Genomic DNA, 15326 nt, shown 5'->3' with positions numbered 1-15326 from the left:
GGATCCTTTGCCATCAAGTCCCTGGCCCCTCGTCGGGCTCATTGTTGTATCCTTCTGCGGATGGACAATGTCTCCTCAGTCAGATACATCAATCGTCTGGGGGGGGACCAGATCTCGCCTCTTAGCAGAGATAGCGAAATAATTCTGGCATTTTTGCCTCAGCCAGAAGATTTCGGTGGTAGCGGAATACATTCCGGGCATTGCCAATACAACAGCGGATTGGAACTCGCGATTTCTCCGGGATGGCAGCGACTGGAAGCTCAATCCAGGCATGTTTCAAGCCCTTCAACTTCGTTGGGGGACATGTCAGATGGATTTATTTGCCTCCCGATTGAACAGTCAGGTCCCTTGTTTTTTCAGTTGGAGACCGGACCCTCAGGCGAAGGGGACGGATGCCTTTCTACAATTGTGGCCGAAGAATCTCCTTTATGCCTTCCCAACATTTGTGATGATTCCTCGCGTCCTGACACAAGTGCATCACCAACGCTCGGAAATCATTCTAATAACTCCCTTGTGGAGTGCTCAGCCCTGGTTCACTACGGCAATGAACCTATCGTGCGACCTTCCGGTGAGGATTCCATGGTCAGTGGACCTTCTCAGGGACCCACTGAACAATCCTCATCCTCTAATTGTGCAGGGATTGCTAACCCTGATGGCCTGGAGACTTTCAGGTGACAATGACAAATGCCGGGAGTTTCGGAGTCAGCAATGTTCTTCTTATCCCAATCTTGGGCCCCTTCCACTCAGAAAAGATATGAACAAGCCTGGAGGACGTGGGTACGTTGGTGCAGTTCAAGGAGTATGGATCCCCTGGGGTCAGAAATTCACGTCATAGCCAATTTCCTCTCGGACTTGGCTTCCCAGGGTTTAGCATATAGGACAATTAACAATTGTCGCTCAGCTCTTTCAGCTGGTCACCCCCCTATCCAAGGGAAACCGGTTGGTGAACACCCTTTAATCTGCAAATTACTTAGGGGTATTCGTATGGTAAAACCCCCACAACCTAAATATTCTTCCTTATGGGAAGTGAATATTGTCTTAAGATTCCCCAGGAATTAGCCGGATAATGAAGGCTTATCTCGCAAGCAATTATCGGCAAAACTGATGATGTTATTATGCTTGCTTTCCTGCAGAAGAGTCTCGGATGTTAAAGCCCTGGATTTATCAGGTAAAGTATTTACTCCAGGAGTATCTTTTTCCATCTCTAGATGTACAAAAACCTCATCAAAATGTATTTCATATCCCTCTTTTCCGCACAACAGAAAACTGTGTGTTGTTCAATGTCTGAAGGTCTACGAAGATTCCACAAGAGAATTCAGACCAAATGTTTTTGGGCAGGTTTTAATCTCGTTACAAAAGCCCTTTCGTCCAGTCTCTGCTGCAACTTTGGCTCGTTGGGTTAAATGGTTACTGGCCGAATCTGGTATTGATGTAAGTGTTTTTGGAGCTCACTCGGTTAGAGATGCCATGGCCTCAAAGGCTTTTGCTACTGGAGCCAGATTAGAGGATATTATGGCTGCAGCAGATTGGTCGAATGATTCTACTTTCAAGGTTTTTTATCATAAACCCATAGTCAATGTAGTATCAGAAGAAATAAATAGACTTTAAACTAGCATAATCCGAAGCCTCCGGTCCTGACATAGAATTAAAAAATTTCTAGCTAACGCGTCAAGAATTTTAGATTCTATTAAGGAACCGGAGGCAAGGATTATCCCACCCGTTATATACAAATTTTTGCATGGGTGGTATGATTATTGAATGATTACAGCATAAAAGGGGGTTATTCTAACTTTGGAGGAGTGTTAATCCGTCCCAAAAGTGATGGTAAAGTGACGGATATACCACCAGCCGTATTACGAGTTCCATAGGATATAATGGAGTCGTAATACGGCTGGTGGTAAATCCGTCACTTTTCCGTCACTTTTGGGACGGATTAACACCTCCTCCAAAGTTAGAATAACCCCCAAAATGTGTATATGATACCCTCCCAAAGTATACCTCGATATTAGTTGGATCTTTTTGTTTGATTCAGGTACAGCTAACACGACTGCGTGAGTTTCCGGGTGCAGTTCCGCTGATGCATCTTATCATCCTACGTCTATGGGACCGTTTCAGAAGACCTGGATGGAGTTCGTGGACAAGTTTTGCAAGTTTAATGCACGTTTGAATTGGTTTCGCAATGAAAGAGGAAAGACTATAGCGTTCAGGCTATTTATGGACAGTATAGACCCATGATTGCAGGACTGGGATTCATGGGATTTGTAGTTTTTGAATTTGTTACATTTTCATTGGCTGATGTGTTTGTCAGTAAAGTGAAGAGAAGCATAATCCTCGCCTTCGTGTCCTTAATAGAATCTAAAATTCTTGACGCGTTAGCTAGAAAAAAATTTATTCTGCATGCCAAGCACACTCCCTACCTACAGACATTTTTTTTTTTGGTCATCCATTTCCTCTAGCACCTCATTGGCCTGCACGCTATCAGATCGCGAAGCCCCTTTGAGTGTTCTTTGCATCCTGATGGCCACACATGGTGTCTGTGGGTCACAACGGCCACCCCCAAAAACCAAATGCATCGGGCCTCTCCTGAGTGTGAAGGTTAATTAATCAGAGCTTCTAGGGTCGTCAAGTTACTAGATACTGCTAACAAGACTAACTGCAACTAGCTCTAAATCAGGAGGTAGGTTTACCTTCCTGGTCACTTAATTCCACTTGTTTTCATTTGAAGAGTTACTGTTTGCTTTTCCACTGCTGCTTTTCTTTTAGTTGCTTCCAGTGTTCACAAACACTAGGGGCAGTTTTACACAATGCAGCACATTTTCCTCGTTTGCGACGGACGCACCTTTCAAAAGATGCGCCATGCAAAAATATGGAGAATGCCGTGTTTTAGATTTAGTGCGCTGCCCTCAAGGCAGCCGCAAACTTGTGCTACCCTGGGGCCATCGCATTAAAGTGAAATATGGAGCAGCCGCTCTGTGTTTCACTGTGCAGGCGGCAACTAACCTGCACTTTTAAGTGGGGCAGGGGAATGACTGCACCCACCGGCAAGGGGATGTCTAGGGGGATGCACACCCTTTGTCCCCTCCAGAAAGCTGCCATCATGGGACGCACTGACACTGCGCCACCTTTTTGTGGTGCATTGTCAGTGCACCTCTTGATGGCCTGTTGATGAGCATGCTAATAAAGGTATCTTTCTATATGAACCATACAATTCATACTCAAACAAAATCTGATCACCTCTGTAGATTTCCTCCATTGGGAACTCTCCGAGCTCAGCATTATGGTATTTGGTCAGGAAGGCTCTGCGGCCCAGGCCTGAAGGTTAATAACTGACAGGTCACAGGTGGAATAACATTTAGCCCACAGCCAAACACGCACTCAGGACAACTGAGATTAGGATCCCAGAGATAGGCAGCTACACTACAATAGTCACAGAAGATTGGCCCCAAAAAAGCACACATGGCCAGAGGGACAATGGCATTCCAAAGCACCATAAAGTTAGATGCCACATGTAGTTAGGTACACCTAGCCAATCAGGACGCAACATACACAGCACATGAGGTGACCATGCGCACACTAGGCATGACATCTGTACAAGAACTCGCTGGCCCACATTGTGTCCATGCCAGGTCAAGGCCCACTTCCATTCTCTCTCTGGAATTTATATTCATGACTGCATGACAACTTATCATATTTTATAGTTTTATGGTCCCCGTGAATGGTATAAAATGTGTTCCAAACTGATGTTCTCCAAGAGACAGTCATCAGACCCGATTCTGTAAGTGGCCCAGCCATAATGTTTGATTAAACGAACTGTTTCCTACTCTGCCAGACACCTCTTGTCTTTTACGGTAAAATCTCATTTCGAGCATCCTACTTGCGTCTATAATACAGTGCGGGCACAGAGGCAAAGAGATCCCCTCATTTGCATGGGCCCCACGCAAATAAGGGAACACCCGCTGATGATAGCACTGGAGCTATATGTGTGGCAGAGCTATCTGTATTACAGAAGGGGCTGCGCAAATATGAGTTCTGCCAAAAAGTTAGTCATTCTTTCCCAACCTGTGGGTCACCATTCGATTTCTAGTAGGTCGCAAAAGATTTAGAAATAAATATGCATTTACATTTTGTATTATTCTTGTCACATTTGCTGTGCATTTAAAGACCGAGGTCAAATGCCAAGTTCTTGTCTTCTGACAAATTGCTGTTTACTCTTTTAACCTGGGAAATTGGTATTTCCTTTCCTTTCTCTGACTGCAACAAACAACAACATTGATATACCTGTAAAAATCGAATATATATATATATATATATATATATATATATATATATATATATATATATATATATATCTTCCATAGGAAAATACTTTTTTGTTTTGCTAAGAACTTTGATGCCGTTTGACAAATCTTCACAGAATTATCACAACTAGTGTGCCATCCACTTCAACTGCTGTTTGAAAAGTTTTGAGGATGATTCGTCAAGGAGGTGGGTGGAGGAGAAGAGGGCTTTTCTCCCAATGCAATTTCCCATAGGGATTTTAGACACAACTAGAGCCCGAACCACTGAATGGAATTACACCAAATTTGTCAGAAAGCTAGATCTTGGCCCAGAAAGAACTTTTTGGAATTTAGTACAAATATGTTCAGAAGTTTTGGAGTTATTAAAGAAAAAAGATTTATGTATACCTAGGGAGACAGATCCAGGTGCCAACAGCCATGCCGCGAATGGCTGCCACCACTTCAACCAGAAAGTGATGCCAGTCATCGGTACTCTGCTTGAGTCCAAATAAAAATGTTAAAAAAATTTTTTTTTTTTAAAAACACAAGGGAGCAGGGTAGGTCTACCCAGACCCCTAGGTCTTTTGGTGGGGTTCCAGAGCCGAGAGACCCCGCCTGAGGCCAAAAACATTTATTTTATGCTGCAAATTCACAGAGGATCTGCGGACAAGTTAAACAAAAAAAATAAATAAAAAAGGCGCTCTCCTGCACTTATTGCCCCTGTAAATATAACGGCAGGCCTTGGGGAATGGGGGCCACATGCCCCCTCCCCCAAAAGAAAGTGCGGGGTCCCAGGGGATGAAGGCCCCAGGGCTGAAATCGGCCAGTGTAAAAGGGCCATGTGCCTCCCCTCCCCATTTAATATTGTGCCAGTCCCTGAGGGATTAGGGGGGGGTTTCCAAGGTCGAAATTGGCCTGGGGAGTGAGGCCAGATGCTACCATCACCCTAAAATATGTTGCCAGGCCCCAGGGATGTGGTCCTTGTGGTTGGCTGCATGGCGAGTGGGGTTGTCCGCAGGCCAGGCCCTGCAGCCAAACCGCCTGCTGCGCACAGCCAAAGGCCAAGGGTCGTGTGCAGCGTGGGATTAGCTGCCTGCAAGGTGTTGGCCACAGGGCCTGCCCTAACCCTCCACCACACACAGCCAAAAGCTGTGAGCTGCGTGGGGTTGGTTGCATGCAGGGAGTTGGCTGCAGGACCTGGCAACTATAACATCCTTATAACCTTGCTTTTTTTGGGGGTGAAATTCTAAGATCTTTTAAATTCTATTTCCTGACTATAATTCCCCCGTATCCTTACACACACACACACACACACACAGGTGGTTGCGCTTTTTGACCTGCCTATATCTCTGGCACTGTTTGACGAATCTTAATGAAATTTTCCAAATAAAAAGTGGCCCGGTGACTCTTGTTGCGCATTGAAATTTTCAGGGTCATCCGTCAAGCGGGGGCCGAGAAAAAAGGAAGGGGGGTTAAAAAAAAACATTGCATTTCCCATGTTAATTCTCATTGGACCTTTAGACACAACTACAGCCTAAACCGCTGGACGGAACTACACTGACTTTGGCAGAAAGCTAGCTTTCGGTATGCAGATCACACTTATCTGGTGTAAATCCATTTAGTAGTTTGAGATAATAAAAGGGAATATAAATGTGTATATTTAGGGACGAATAGAAGCGCTGTAATTGACTGACCGCAACCTGAAAACAAAGTTAATGCTGACATTTTATTTCACGGAATATGGTCCCCAGGGGTGAAAATCCTCATTGAAAGTGGCATAAGAGGTCAGGGTGAAGGTACCATGATCCCAGGGGTGTGATACAGGTGTGTCTGAGTGGCAAATTATGGGTTCCTGGTATTTTCCGCTGGTGCCCTGTTACAGATCCTTAGCTACCTGCGCAGTGCAATGCCACTTGAAGATAAATAGAGGAGCACCTGGACATGAGGCAGATACTTAATCGGCTCCAGTTCTTCTTCCACATGGCTTCCATTTACCAGAAACCTCCAACACCATCATGAAAAATTTGCTATTTCCAACCTGGCTGCCACGAAGGAGCTTCACTCCCAGCGCCCCCCCCTCCCCAAATGCCCCTTTCCCCAACAGCCACCTCTTTTCTCTCCATGAACACCAAAAAATAACAATGTGCTCATGCAAAAATCTAATGGCCCTGCTTTTTAAAACTTAATAGTAGGTAGACAAACAATAGCATCAAGGCTCAACTTGAACACAATGCAGCTTTCAAACGAAGCTTGTTTAAATAGGTAGGGTTAGGAATGCAGAGCTGGCCTTGCACAAGCACATACCTGCCAACATGAGAGGGAAGTTTATTTAGGAGTCTGGAGGTAGAATCACTTGCCAGCAATTTAAGGTACTTTGTATAGAAGGGCCTTCTTAGGAAATTTAAAGAAACAAATACGTTCAGCAAGTAGCCACCGTTTACTTGGCTGTTACAACGGAATTCTCATTAAGTCAGAGATTTTTGGAGGTATTAACCACTCTCACCAACAGGACTCAACAGTAACAGTGACGACAGATGTGCAAGAACATACACATACGAAAAAACAAATCAGTGGCGGCAAATCCACTTTAAGAGTCAGGCTCTTAGTTCATGGTGGAACTATAAATGAAAGCACAGTGAAGGCTCTGGGAATGTATCAGTAGTGGCACGGCGGTGTATGGTGCTGCTAAGTAGGTGAATCATGAGAGCCTGAAGGATGTTCCACAATATGGATATCAGTGCATGAAGCAGGTCACAATAGAGGTGTACAGACTAGGGTATGCCCTTAATCTATGATGTCAATAGTGAATTTCCCAAGCAGCTTTGCCAATGTACCTCAGTCAAAACAGCCCTTATTTTCCACCCTGCCACTGACCCTTCTGCTGGCTAGTGCCCCTGATCACAACAGATAGTACCCTTCTCTCTCTATTTTCTCCCACTCTCACTTTCTTTCTCAAGTTCCCCTTAATTTTCATTTCTCTTATCCATCTCGTCTTCTGCTAGTTTCATCTCTATTTCTCTTTTGATTCTCTTCTCATACCCCCTTCCACTTCTCACAGTCTTTGTTCACACTTGTCTGTCACACTTTGTTCTACGTTCCTGTTCTTTAACACCTACTCCTCTCATTTTCCTTCCCTTATTACTTCCTCCCTTCTCCTACCACGCTCTCACTGCACCTTAAGGAGCCAACGTAAAGATTGTTGCCACAGTAATGAATGTATATTTTTCTGCACCACACCCTCTAGTAAGGGTGACAATGTGCTGCTTTTACTGGTAATATGGCATCACCTTCTGGTAGTAGCCTTCACATCCACCAAAAGGATGCCTAGGGTACCACTAGAAGAATTTCCCTGTCAGTTCCTCTTTCTCACACACAATCATCTCTCACACCTCCTGTCTTGAGCTCTTTTCTACTGTTCATCTTCTTTCCTCTACTTGCACTTTTACATGCAGTGTATACCTTCCTTTTTAGGTTGAGCGTACCAGAGCCCAAGCGCTGCTCTTCGACATGTTGTAATCTATTCTGTAGGCTTTAAACATGTCCATCACTTTCATCGGTTCCTGGGCCTGCCTTTCGAAATTCCCTTGATTTCATAGGTATATGCTTTATGTCTGTCCCACTTTGAGGCTTCTTTGTTATGCCTTGCACACTGACCCTTATACATGGATTACTGCACAATCAGCCATATACTTTAGTGTGTGCCTACTACTTTTTTCTTTTGTCTCTCCCCTTCGCGCTCCATGGTGGCCATGGCGCTTTATAGTTTCATATAGTGCAAACTCGATCAGAGGTATTGCAACCCTTTGCATGAGTACCAGTTACGTCAAACTGTTACCGAATCAGTCATTTCAGCGAAGCTTCTCTTTTCATTTTCTCAGCATTCTTGCTTTCATCTAATGTAACCATGTGGTTCCTGTTTGCTTCACTTAATCCAGCATTCTCTATGAGTGTTTGCTTTTTTCAGCCAGCATATTACTCTTATCTCCCCCCCCTCATACCCTGAAGGCACAGCGTAAAAAACTTTTCACAAAACGGGTGCAGTGCTTAATTTTTCAGCACGGAGCCCAATAGTCATTGGAGATGTGTGCAGTTCAGGACTGCAGGATGCAGTACCTTTTGTTGCAAAAAGAGGTCCCAAGAGACAGCCTGTGGTACTGTACCCTTTCCCTGCATTGTGCACATTGGAACGGTAAATGTGCCAGTTTTTTTTTTCCAGCTATTTGCTTTTAAGACTGTTTGCTTTTTTTGGATAACAAATGCTGCCTCATATTTTACTTGTATTGTTTATTTTGTTTAAATAAGCAATTCACACATCTGGAAACAGTTTTATTATTGGTTTCGGAACATTTTGTTTTCGCTGGGATTCCAATTCTGTGCACATATTGATAGAATTTCCAGTTGGTCAATGCTCACATTGCTACAATTCTGACACAGTAATCATCTTGTGTGTGTGCTTTTCCTTGATTTTCTTTATTTTATAATTTATGTATTAACCCTCTGCGCTACCTTACGATAGAGACAAAGCTTCCACTAGACAGATTTCCGATCTCTCTCCCTAAAGAACATTAATCACTGTGTTATTTTGACATTTTTATTGTTGCCTGAAAATAGCAGGTGCTAAGAAAAGCCAACAACAGTAACTTTTAAAAATTATAGTACACTTGCAAACACTGTGCCTCCACCCGAAGTCAACACCAGGTGCAGTGGCACCTGTTGCAACACCCTAGAGCCAGCACCGTTTACATCCTATTAAATTACAGAAATTTAGCAGTCTCTCCCACAACTTGATTTCATCAATTTTTACATGGAGTATTCAGCTCACAAGGTAATCTATTTTTTCAAAACACGTGGCTGCGCATAGAACTTCTTGCTTGTGTTTTATGTGTGTTTTAGTCCAAATGGCTTTTTTTTTAGCACTGTCTCTGTTTTTATTTTTCACGTTTTGCAAACAAACTCTACCTTTATTTTTTTTTTAGGATTTAACAGTTTCAGGAACGGGGCGTTTTACAAAGTAAAGCACTTAGTTGTTAAATTCCAATGGAAAATAAACATGTTTCCCTAACATAGGGTCATATGTACGAAAGCTTTTTCCCATAGACACAGAATGGGTAAAATCCTTTGGTACATCTGGCCCATAGAACCTTATGTGGCCAAAAGAGGTCCCAGTGGACACCCTGTGGTACTGCACCCTTTCCATTCTCCGTGCACATTATAATGGATAACGTTGCAGATTTTTTTCACCCAGCATAAGTGTAAAAGCATTAACGCAACCATGCTGTTCACACTTCACTTAATCTTGCATTCTCTATGAGTGTTTGCTTTTTCCAGGATGTTGTCACTTACTTTTTTCCCCTCAGCCAGCATATTACTCGTCTCCCCTCCCTCATAACCTTTTTCCCATTTTCTGGTTCTCCAGCTCCACCATGGCATACGAATGGAAATAGTGCTATGCAAATATAATCACCCTACTGCATAAGAAAAATGTTATTTTTAACGTCAAGAGCTCCAACTTTCACAAATGCAAGACCGATTGCATTGCAAATGCTTGTTATCACCCTTCTTTCCTTTCTCTATTCCACATATAATGCTCTTGCACTGTTCCATCTTTCACTTTCAAATCACTAGCCCTAACTTTACATCCTCTGACGCACTACTCCCACTCCCTCTCACTTTTCTATACCTCACTCCACACACCCCACTGTCCACCTGACCTTCAACTCATGACCTTTCATAGCAGCCTCACTGCCCCTCACCTCTTTTCGGTGCGGACCTTTTTCATAAAACCTTTGCTCCAGGATCCTCCTATCTGTCTCAAACACACTTCTTATCAACCAACTCGCTCTTTTAAACTCACAAACTCCTTTCACAGTGAAAACCACCACCACTCACCTCCCCTCCCACTCTCCTTTTCATCAACCTCCTTGCTTGCCCTGGTCACAAACCACCCTTTTCTGCTTCACATACTCTTTTCCTCACAAATACTTCACTTTTTTGCTCTCAGTCACATGTGGCAGGAATGGCAGAGTGTGTTACTTACCCTTATCACTAGTTGCAAATAATGAATTATCATTTTTCAAAATTACACTGGTAAACACAAAGTCTGAATAAAAAAGGTATAAGACTTAATATATTGATATCAAGAAGAAACAGGGACACTTGGTTGTAAAAAAAAAAGCTGAATAAAGCCTGGGGCCTTTTACAGACTGCTGGACTTTGTGCTCATGTTTCACGTTTTGAGGAGCAGCCATAACCTACTTTAAGGCAGTATTATTTGGAGTGGCCCACTCACCTCTTACGTACGCTCAAGATAGGAATACACTTGCCAAACTCCTCAACACTGAATACGTGTGCACCTCCTTCCCCGCCTTGGTTTTGCTCCCGTTTAAATTGTTGAGAGCCGCCACTGATGAACCCCCAATACAAGTTTGGGACACACTTTTCCCACTGATTTCCATCAACTGTCCCCACCATCCTATGTTGCAAGCGACCAGTGACATCCACATGAGAAATCACTGACGTTGTATTAGCCAACTGGTTAAAAATGCACTGTCAACAAAGTGCCCCACTCCTCGTAGCAACTGCTGCAAGGCGAACTTTATATGTAAAATATTTTCACAGAAATCAAAGGTTTTCCAACGTCAGGTGTAGGGATTTAATCCAGTCTTGGTTTTTGTCTTTACATATTGTCAGATATGTTTTTCTCCCTTCGCCCTTAATTGAGGAGCAAAAAACCTGATAGGCGGCAACGTTCAGTCTCCCAATACAACCTGGTTTGTTTCTGTTATGGAAAACTGGCATTTGTATGGCACTGCAGCACTTGCACACACTCTGTTGGATGTCAGTGCCCTTTGAATTTCCAACGAGGCATTTATGACAGATGATACACATAGTACTATAAAAAAATAAAATAAAAAAAAAGACACGCAGGTCCGCAGATCAATGGTTGTTGGCGCTTGGAAGCCCTTTAAAGGGGTGGGGGAGTACTTCCTTCACCGTTCTTGCCCACTGGGCTCTCCCTTCATCCTGTATAAAGTAACTGTCGTGAACAAAAATAATGTGTTTGCCAAAATGCATGAATCATTAATGGTGCTTTGTGCTCAATTAGCGAGAATGAGAGTATCGGCTTCGTTGTGAAATACTGGGCTTTACAAACCCCTCAACTGAACTCACACAAGCTTTCAAGGGACATTCGCACGAAAAGTCTGAGGCTCGCTTATTCTTGATTCGAGACAAAACATGCAGGTTTACGGCTGCAGCTGCCAAATAGTAAGCCAGCCCACCAAGCGAAAGAAAAGCTCAAAGTTGGAAGCAAGTCAGAGGAAACTCGTTGCAGCGCTAACATACACAACAGGAAGGACACGCCCAAATGTATTTTAATAAAATAAAACGTTCTACTTTCGGAACTACGAGGACGCACACAAACACGAGAAGGCGATGGGAGCTGACGAAAACGGGTTAGGCTACACGATTAATGAACGTATGAACAAAAACACCCGCCAGGGGATGCTGACAAAAAAAGCTTCTCTCGCCGCGGAAACCTTGTGGGGCAACCAAACAACCCACCCGAAAAAATACATGGTGAACCAGGGAGACCTCCACTCCTCCAGTTTCTCTCCCCCTGCAGTCACACGCTACGAAAGCGAAAACAACTAAAACATGTGCAGTCTGTCAGACGTCACACACGCCCCAATTCTCAAATAAAGAAGCAGCAGGGCAGAAAAGAAACTTTCAAGCACACCTGCCAAACTCGCTCTAACAGCGAGGTGAGTGCAAACGCGCCGCTTACGTTAACAGGTCTTCACAGGGTGTCGCAATGTAAAAACGACTCTCTTCTGACTTTAATACGAGCGGCTATAAGGAAAACAAACATGTATACGCCCGTTTGCCCCACTCCTGTGCACTGAACACGCATAACGTCAAAAACAGAGTACTCACGAGAGAGCAGCAGCAGTGCTGTGTGAGTCCCGCTTGCAGTAGTAGTAAATACTGTCTAAGAGTTTCTCTTCGCTGCCGGTCCTCACCTCTCCAGGCTAAGCGAGCAGCCAGCCCAGAGTGTAAACTCCATGGCCAAGAGGGCCGCCCCCGGCCTAGTGACGTCCCGAAAAATAGGCTGGGCGGCCGCCTGAGACGGAAGGAGCGCTTGTCAAACTCCTCTGTGGAGGCGGGAGCGTCCCAGCTATCTTGCAGGCTGGGTGCCAGGATTTTGAAGCTTAAAGAGTTTTGACTTAGTCTACCAGTGTTTAAAAGTGGGCGAGTCACTGAAAGCTCGAGCTAGATGTTTGACTGAGGCTTAGCTCGAGGTCTTTTTGGAACTTCGACCCCAAAACAAGCCGAGCTTTAATGTGGCTTCTACATGCCACATTTGCACTAACCTGACTCTGAGAATGAAAAAAAAGATGCAAAGCAGGAGGAGGAAAAAGATACCCATCTAGTGGCTGAATGATACAATGTGAAATCAAAATCCGAGGATTTTTCCGTGTTTAAACAAATCGTGTAATCCTAAACAAATGTTTTATTTCCCTTTCCTCATTGTATTAGAGAGCACTTTGAAATTAGTGGGTTCAGGGTGTGTGCTATACGAGCACCTTCCTTGTTTCTGATTTAAATATATTATAATGTTGATCCATGTACGAGTGATGAAGCAGAAAATGAGGGTTTTGATTTATTAACGCTTAAATGTAGTGCTGAAATAATCATGTGTGATATTAATCGAACTAATAAAGATTGTACGGGGACAAAATGTGCCCTTAGAGTAGTTTGCCATCATTTATACGCGTGCTTTATATAACGTGGTGAATTAGAATTGCACTAATCCGACATAATCATAAACGTGTGCTACGATTTGCTTGTTTGAAATGTTTTAGCTTAGCATTACTTTAGCAGAAGCTTTGGCCTAGTTGCCTGGTCTCACGGTTTGGATGCTTGTATTTTTCCACTGTGCTATTAAACGTGTATTTTTGCTCGAAGCTGTACTTTTCCACAGAAACTGTTCACATGCTTATCTTAAAGTTGGTGCCAGCCTGGCATATTTTCTCTTTAATTCAAGGTCGACTTGCAGGTGCGGACAATGGAGGCTCTGAGAGTAAGCTAATTAGGAGACAATGTTGCGATCTGCGTACCCATCTCCAAGGATAATGTATGCTTAAGTAAAAGCTTGAGAACTGTCGTTTTTGATTGGTCAATTTGAAGCTAACCTATGAACCCTCCAATGGAGACCCTACTGGATTTGGACTGTTGTCTATAAAACCCAGGTGCACGAGGAGAAAGTAGCCATTACCAGCTCGATACCCGCCATTTTGACTTCGTAGCTATTATGGCCCACTTTGCTGCGACGCCATTTTGAGAGACTTTGATGCTTTCTCTAATCGAGAGAAAGAGATTTAAATGATTCTTGCCCTAGAGACTGTAACTTTGATTTGATCCCTTTGCATGAAGTAATAGTTTTACCTTGCCGCCGTGAGGCAATTGCCCCGTCCACCCCTGCCCCTTTGTCCCGTCCCATGCTGATCGAGAAACGGTACCCATGCTGACCGAAGAACGGTACCTGTGAGACGAAGACTTCCTTGTATGCTGATCATAATTGGTAAATATGAAAGGAAACTTGTAAAATTGCATTGTGTTTCTTTTAGGTAACCAACTGCTGATTTTGGTAAGGTCCCTAGTTAGGAGTTTTCTAAATTAATGTTACTAAATTGTTTTTGCATGAAGTCCCACATGCCGATGCTAATTTGAGGTTAGACGAGGTTTCATCTGTCGCACGATGCAATTTGAGATCTTGTTATGCTGACCAAATGTATGCCATTAGTTCATTACAGATTATCGTATTAGTGATTTGCATTGCTATTATCGAATGCCTTGTGATTCAAATGCTTCATAGATTACACTTGTTTCGACGGTATGGACAGCTATTAATGTTCATATATGTTTATCATTTGGTGTTGAGAAACATCTATATCGTGCTAGCTTTGTTAATATAGGGAAATAAATTCACTAACTTTGCAATAAACTGGTGTGGTTATTCCTGACTGAAAGGTCAGGGTTCGCCGAAATGTATTCTGGATTGATTGTAAAGTGTTATGTTGTTCAAGGTGTTGCATATGTTCGTTATTGATTATTGATTTGAAGTGATTGATCGATATATGAGTACAGAGAGTTCCCACTAAGTCAAAAGATTCATCGGCCTAAAGAGCGTCCAAACGTAGGTAAATTTGTTACCGCGTTCCGCTCTATCAGTAGATGGTAGCAGAGGACGGTTTCGTCTTTTGGGACCCTGTACCATTGAAGTACATGGTGTTGAATTAAGGGTTACGCATTTTGAGACCCCATTCGAGAAGTTGAATTAGATTTTCTTGGGTAAAATAGATTGACAAGATGATGATGGGCTAGGTCCACCGCGACTTTCCCGGGATCTCGGAGCTTGCGAATGGAAAGAACGGAGGTGTGGAATCAGCGCTGGCGGTACTAGTGATGGTATGAGTGAAGTTAGGGTTTTGCGCTTGCACAGCTTATTGCCGCAGGGTGTGTGAAAAGGTTGCGAGGGTTTTCTTTAAGGATAGCGGAGGTGCGACTCCGAGTGTAGAAGTAGAGAAGTCGTCGAACTTCATAGAGTAATGGAGGTGCGGCTCCGAGTGTGAGAGTAGGGAAGTCGTCGAACTTCATGTGCGTCTGGCGCTTTGTGCATAAAAAGGTCCACGTGGTTGTTGTTGTTGAGACGGGCCCTGCGAGGTCAAGAGACTCCGGAGTATGTTGATCCATGTTGTGGTCTGGGCGGTTTAGTAGGTTGATCGGGCGTGGTCAACAAGTCGGGTACGTGTGTTAGGGAATGAAAGAAACTTCGACTTCGGGCTTTGACAAGATTCTAAGTGCACTAGAACAGATCATTGACAAGTTGAGAGTAGGTCTGCGGGTCAGATTTGCTTGCGAATGTGGGGACTGAGAAGGACCGAATAGCGGCCGAGGCTGGTGAAAGAGATCGAATAGTGGTCACGGTTGGTGAAAAGTCCATAAGGTCCTGAAGCGACTGTGTTACCCTTCCTGTAGTAAACCGAC

The 15326-nt window shown here is 43.7% G+C and overlaps 1 protein-coding gene across 3 annotated transcripts in view; it reads right to left on the bottom strand.

The window, feature by feature from the left end:
* Positions 1 to 12485, bottom strand: part of GCNT4 (glucosaminyl (N-acetyl) transferase 4) — a 142146-nt gene extending 129661 nt beyond the window's left edge. The window contains exon 1 of one of the 3 annotated variants that reach the window (XM_069223808.1): positions 12213 to 12485. The gene's annotated coding sequence lies outside the window, so the exon portion shown is untranslated. The remainder of the gene's footprint in view (positions 1 to 12212) is intronic. The other 2 variants (XM_069223788.1, XM_069223797.1) reach the window with 2 other exon arrangements.
* Between the last annotated feature and the right edge of the window lie 2841 nt (positions 12486 to 15326).

This window comes from Pleurodeles waltl, chromosome 1_1 (assembly GCF_031143425.1).
Source record: "Pleurodeles waltl isolate 20211129_DDA chromosome 1_1, aPleWal1.hap1.20221129, whole genome shotgun sequence".
NCBI lineage: Eukaryota > Metazoa > Chordata > Amphibia > Caudata > Salamandridae > Pleurodeles > Pleurodeles waltl.
This window is presented reverse-complemented; position numbering and strand designations above follow the sequence as displayed.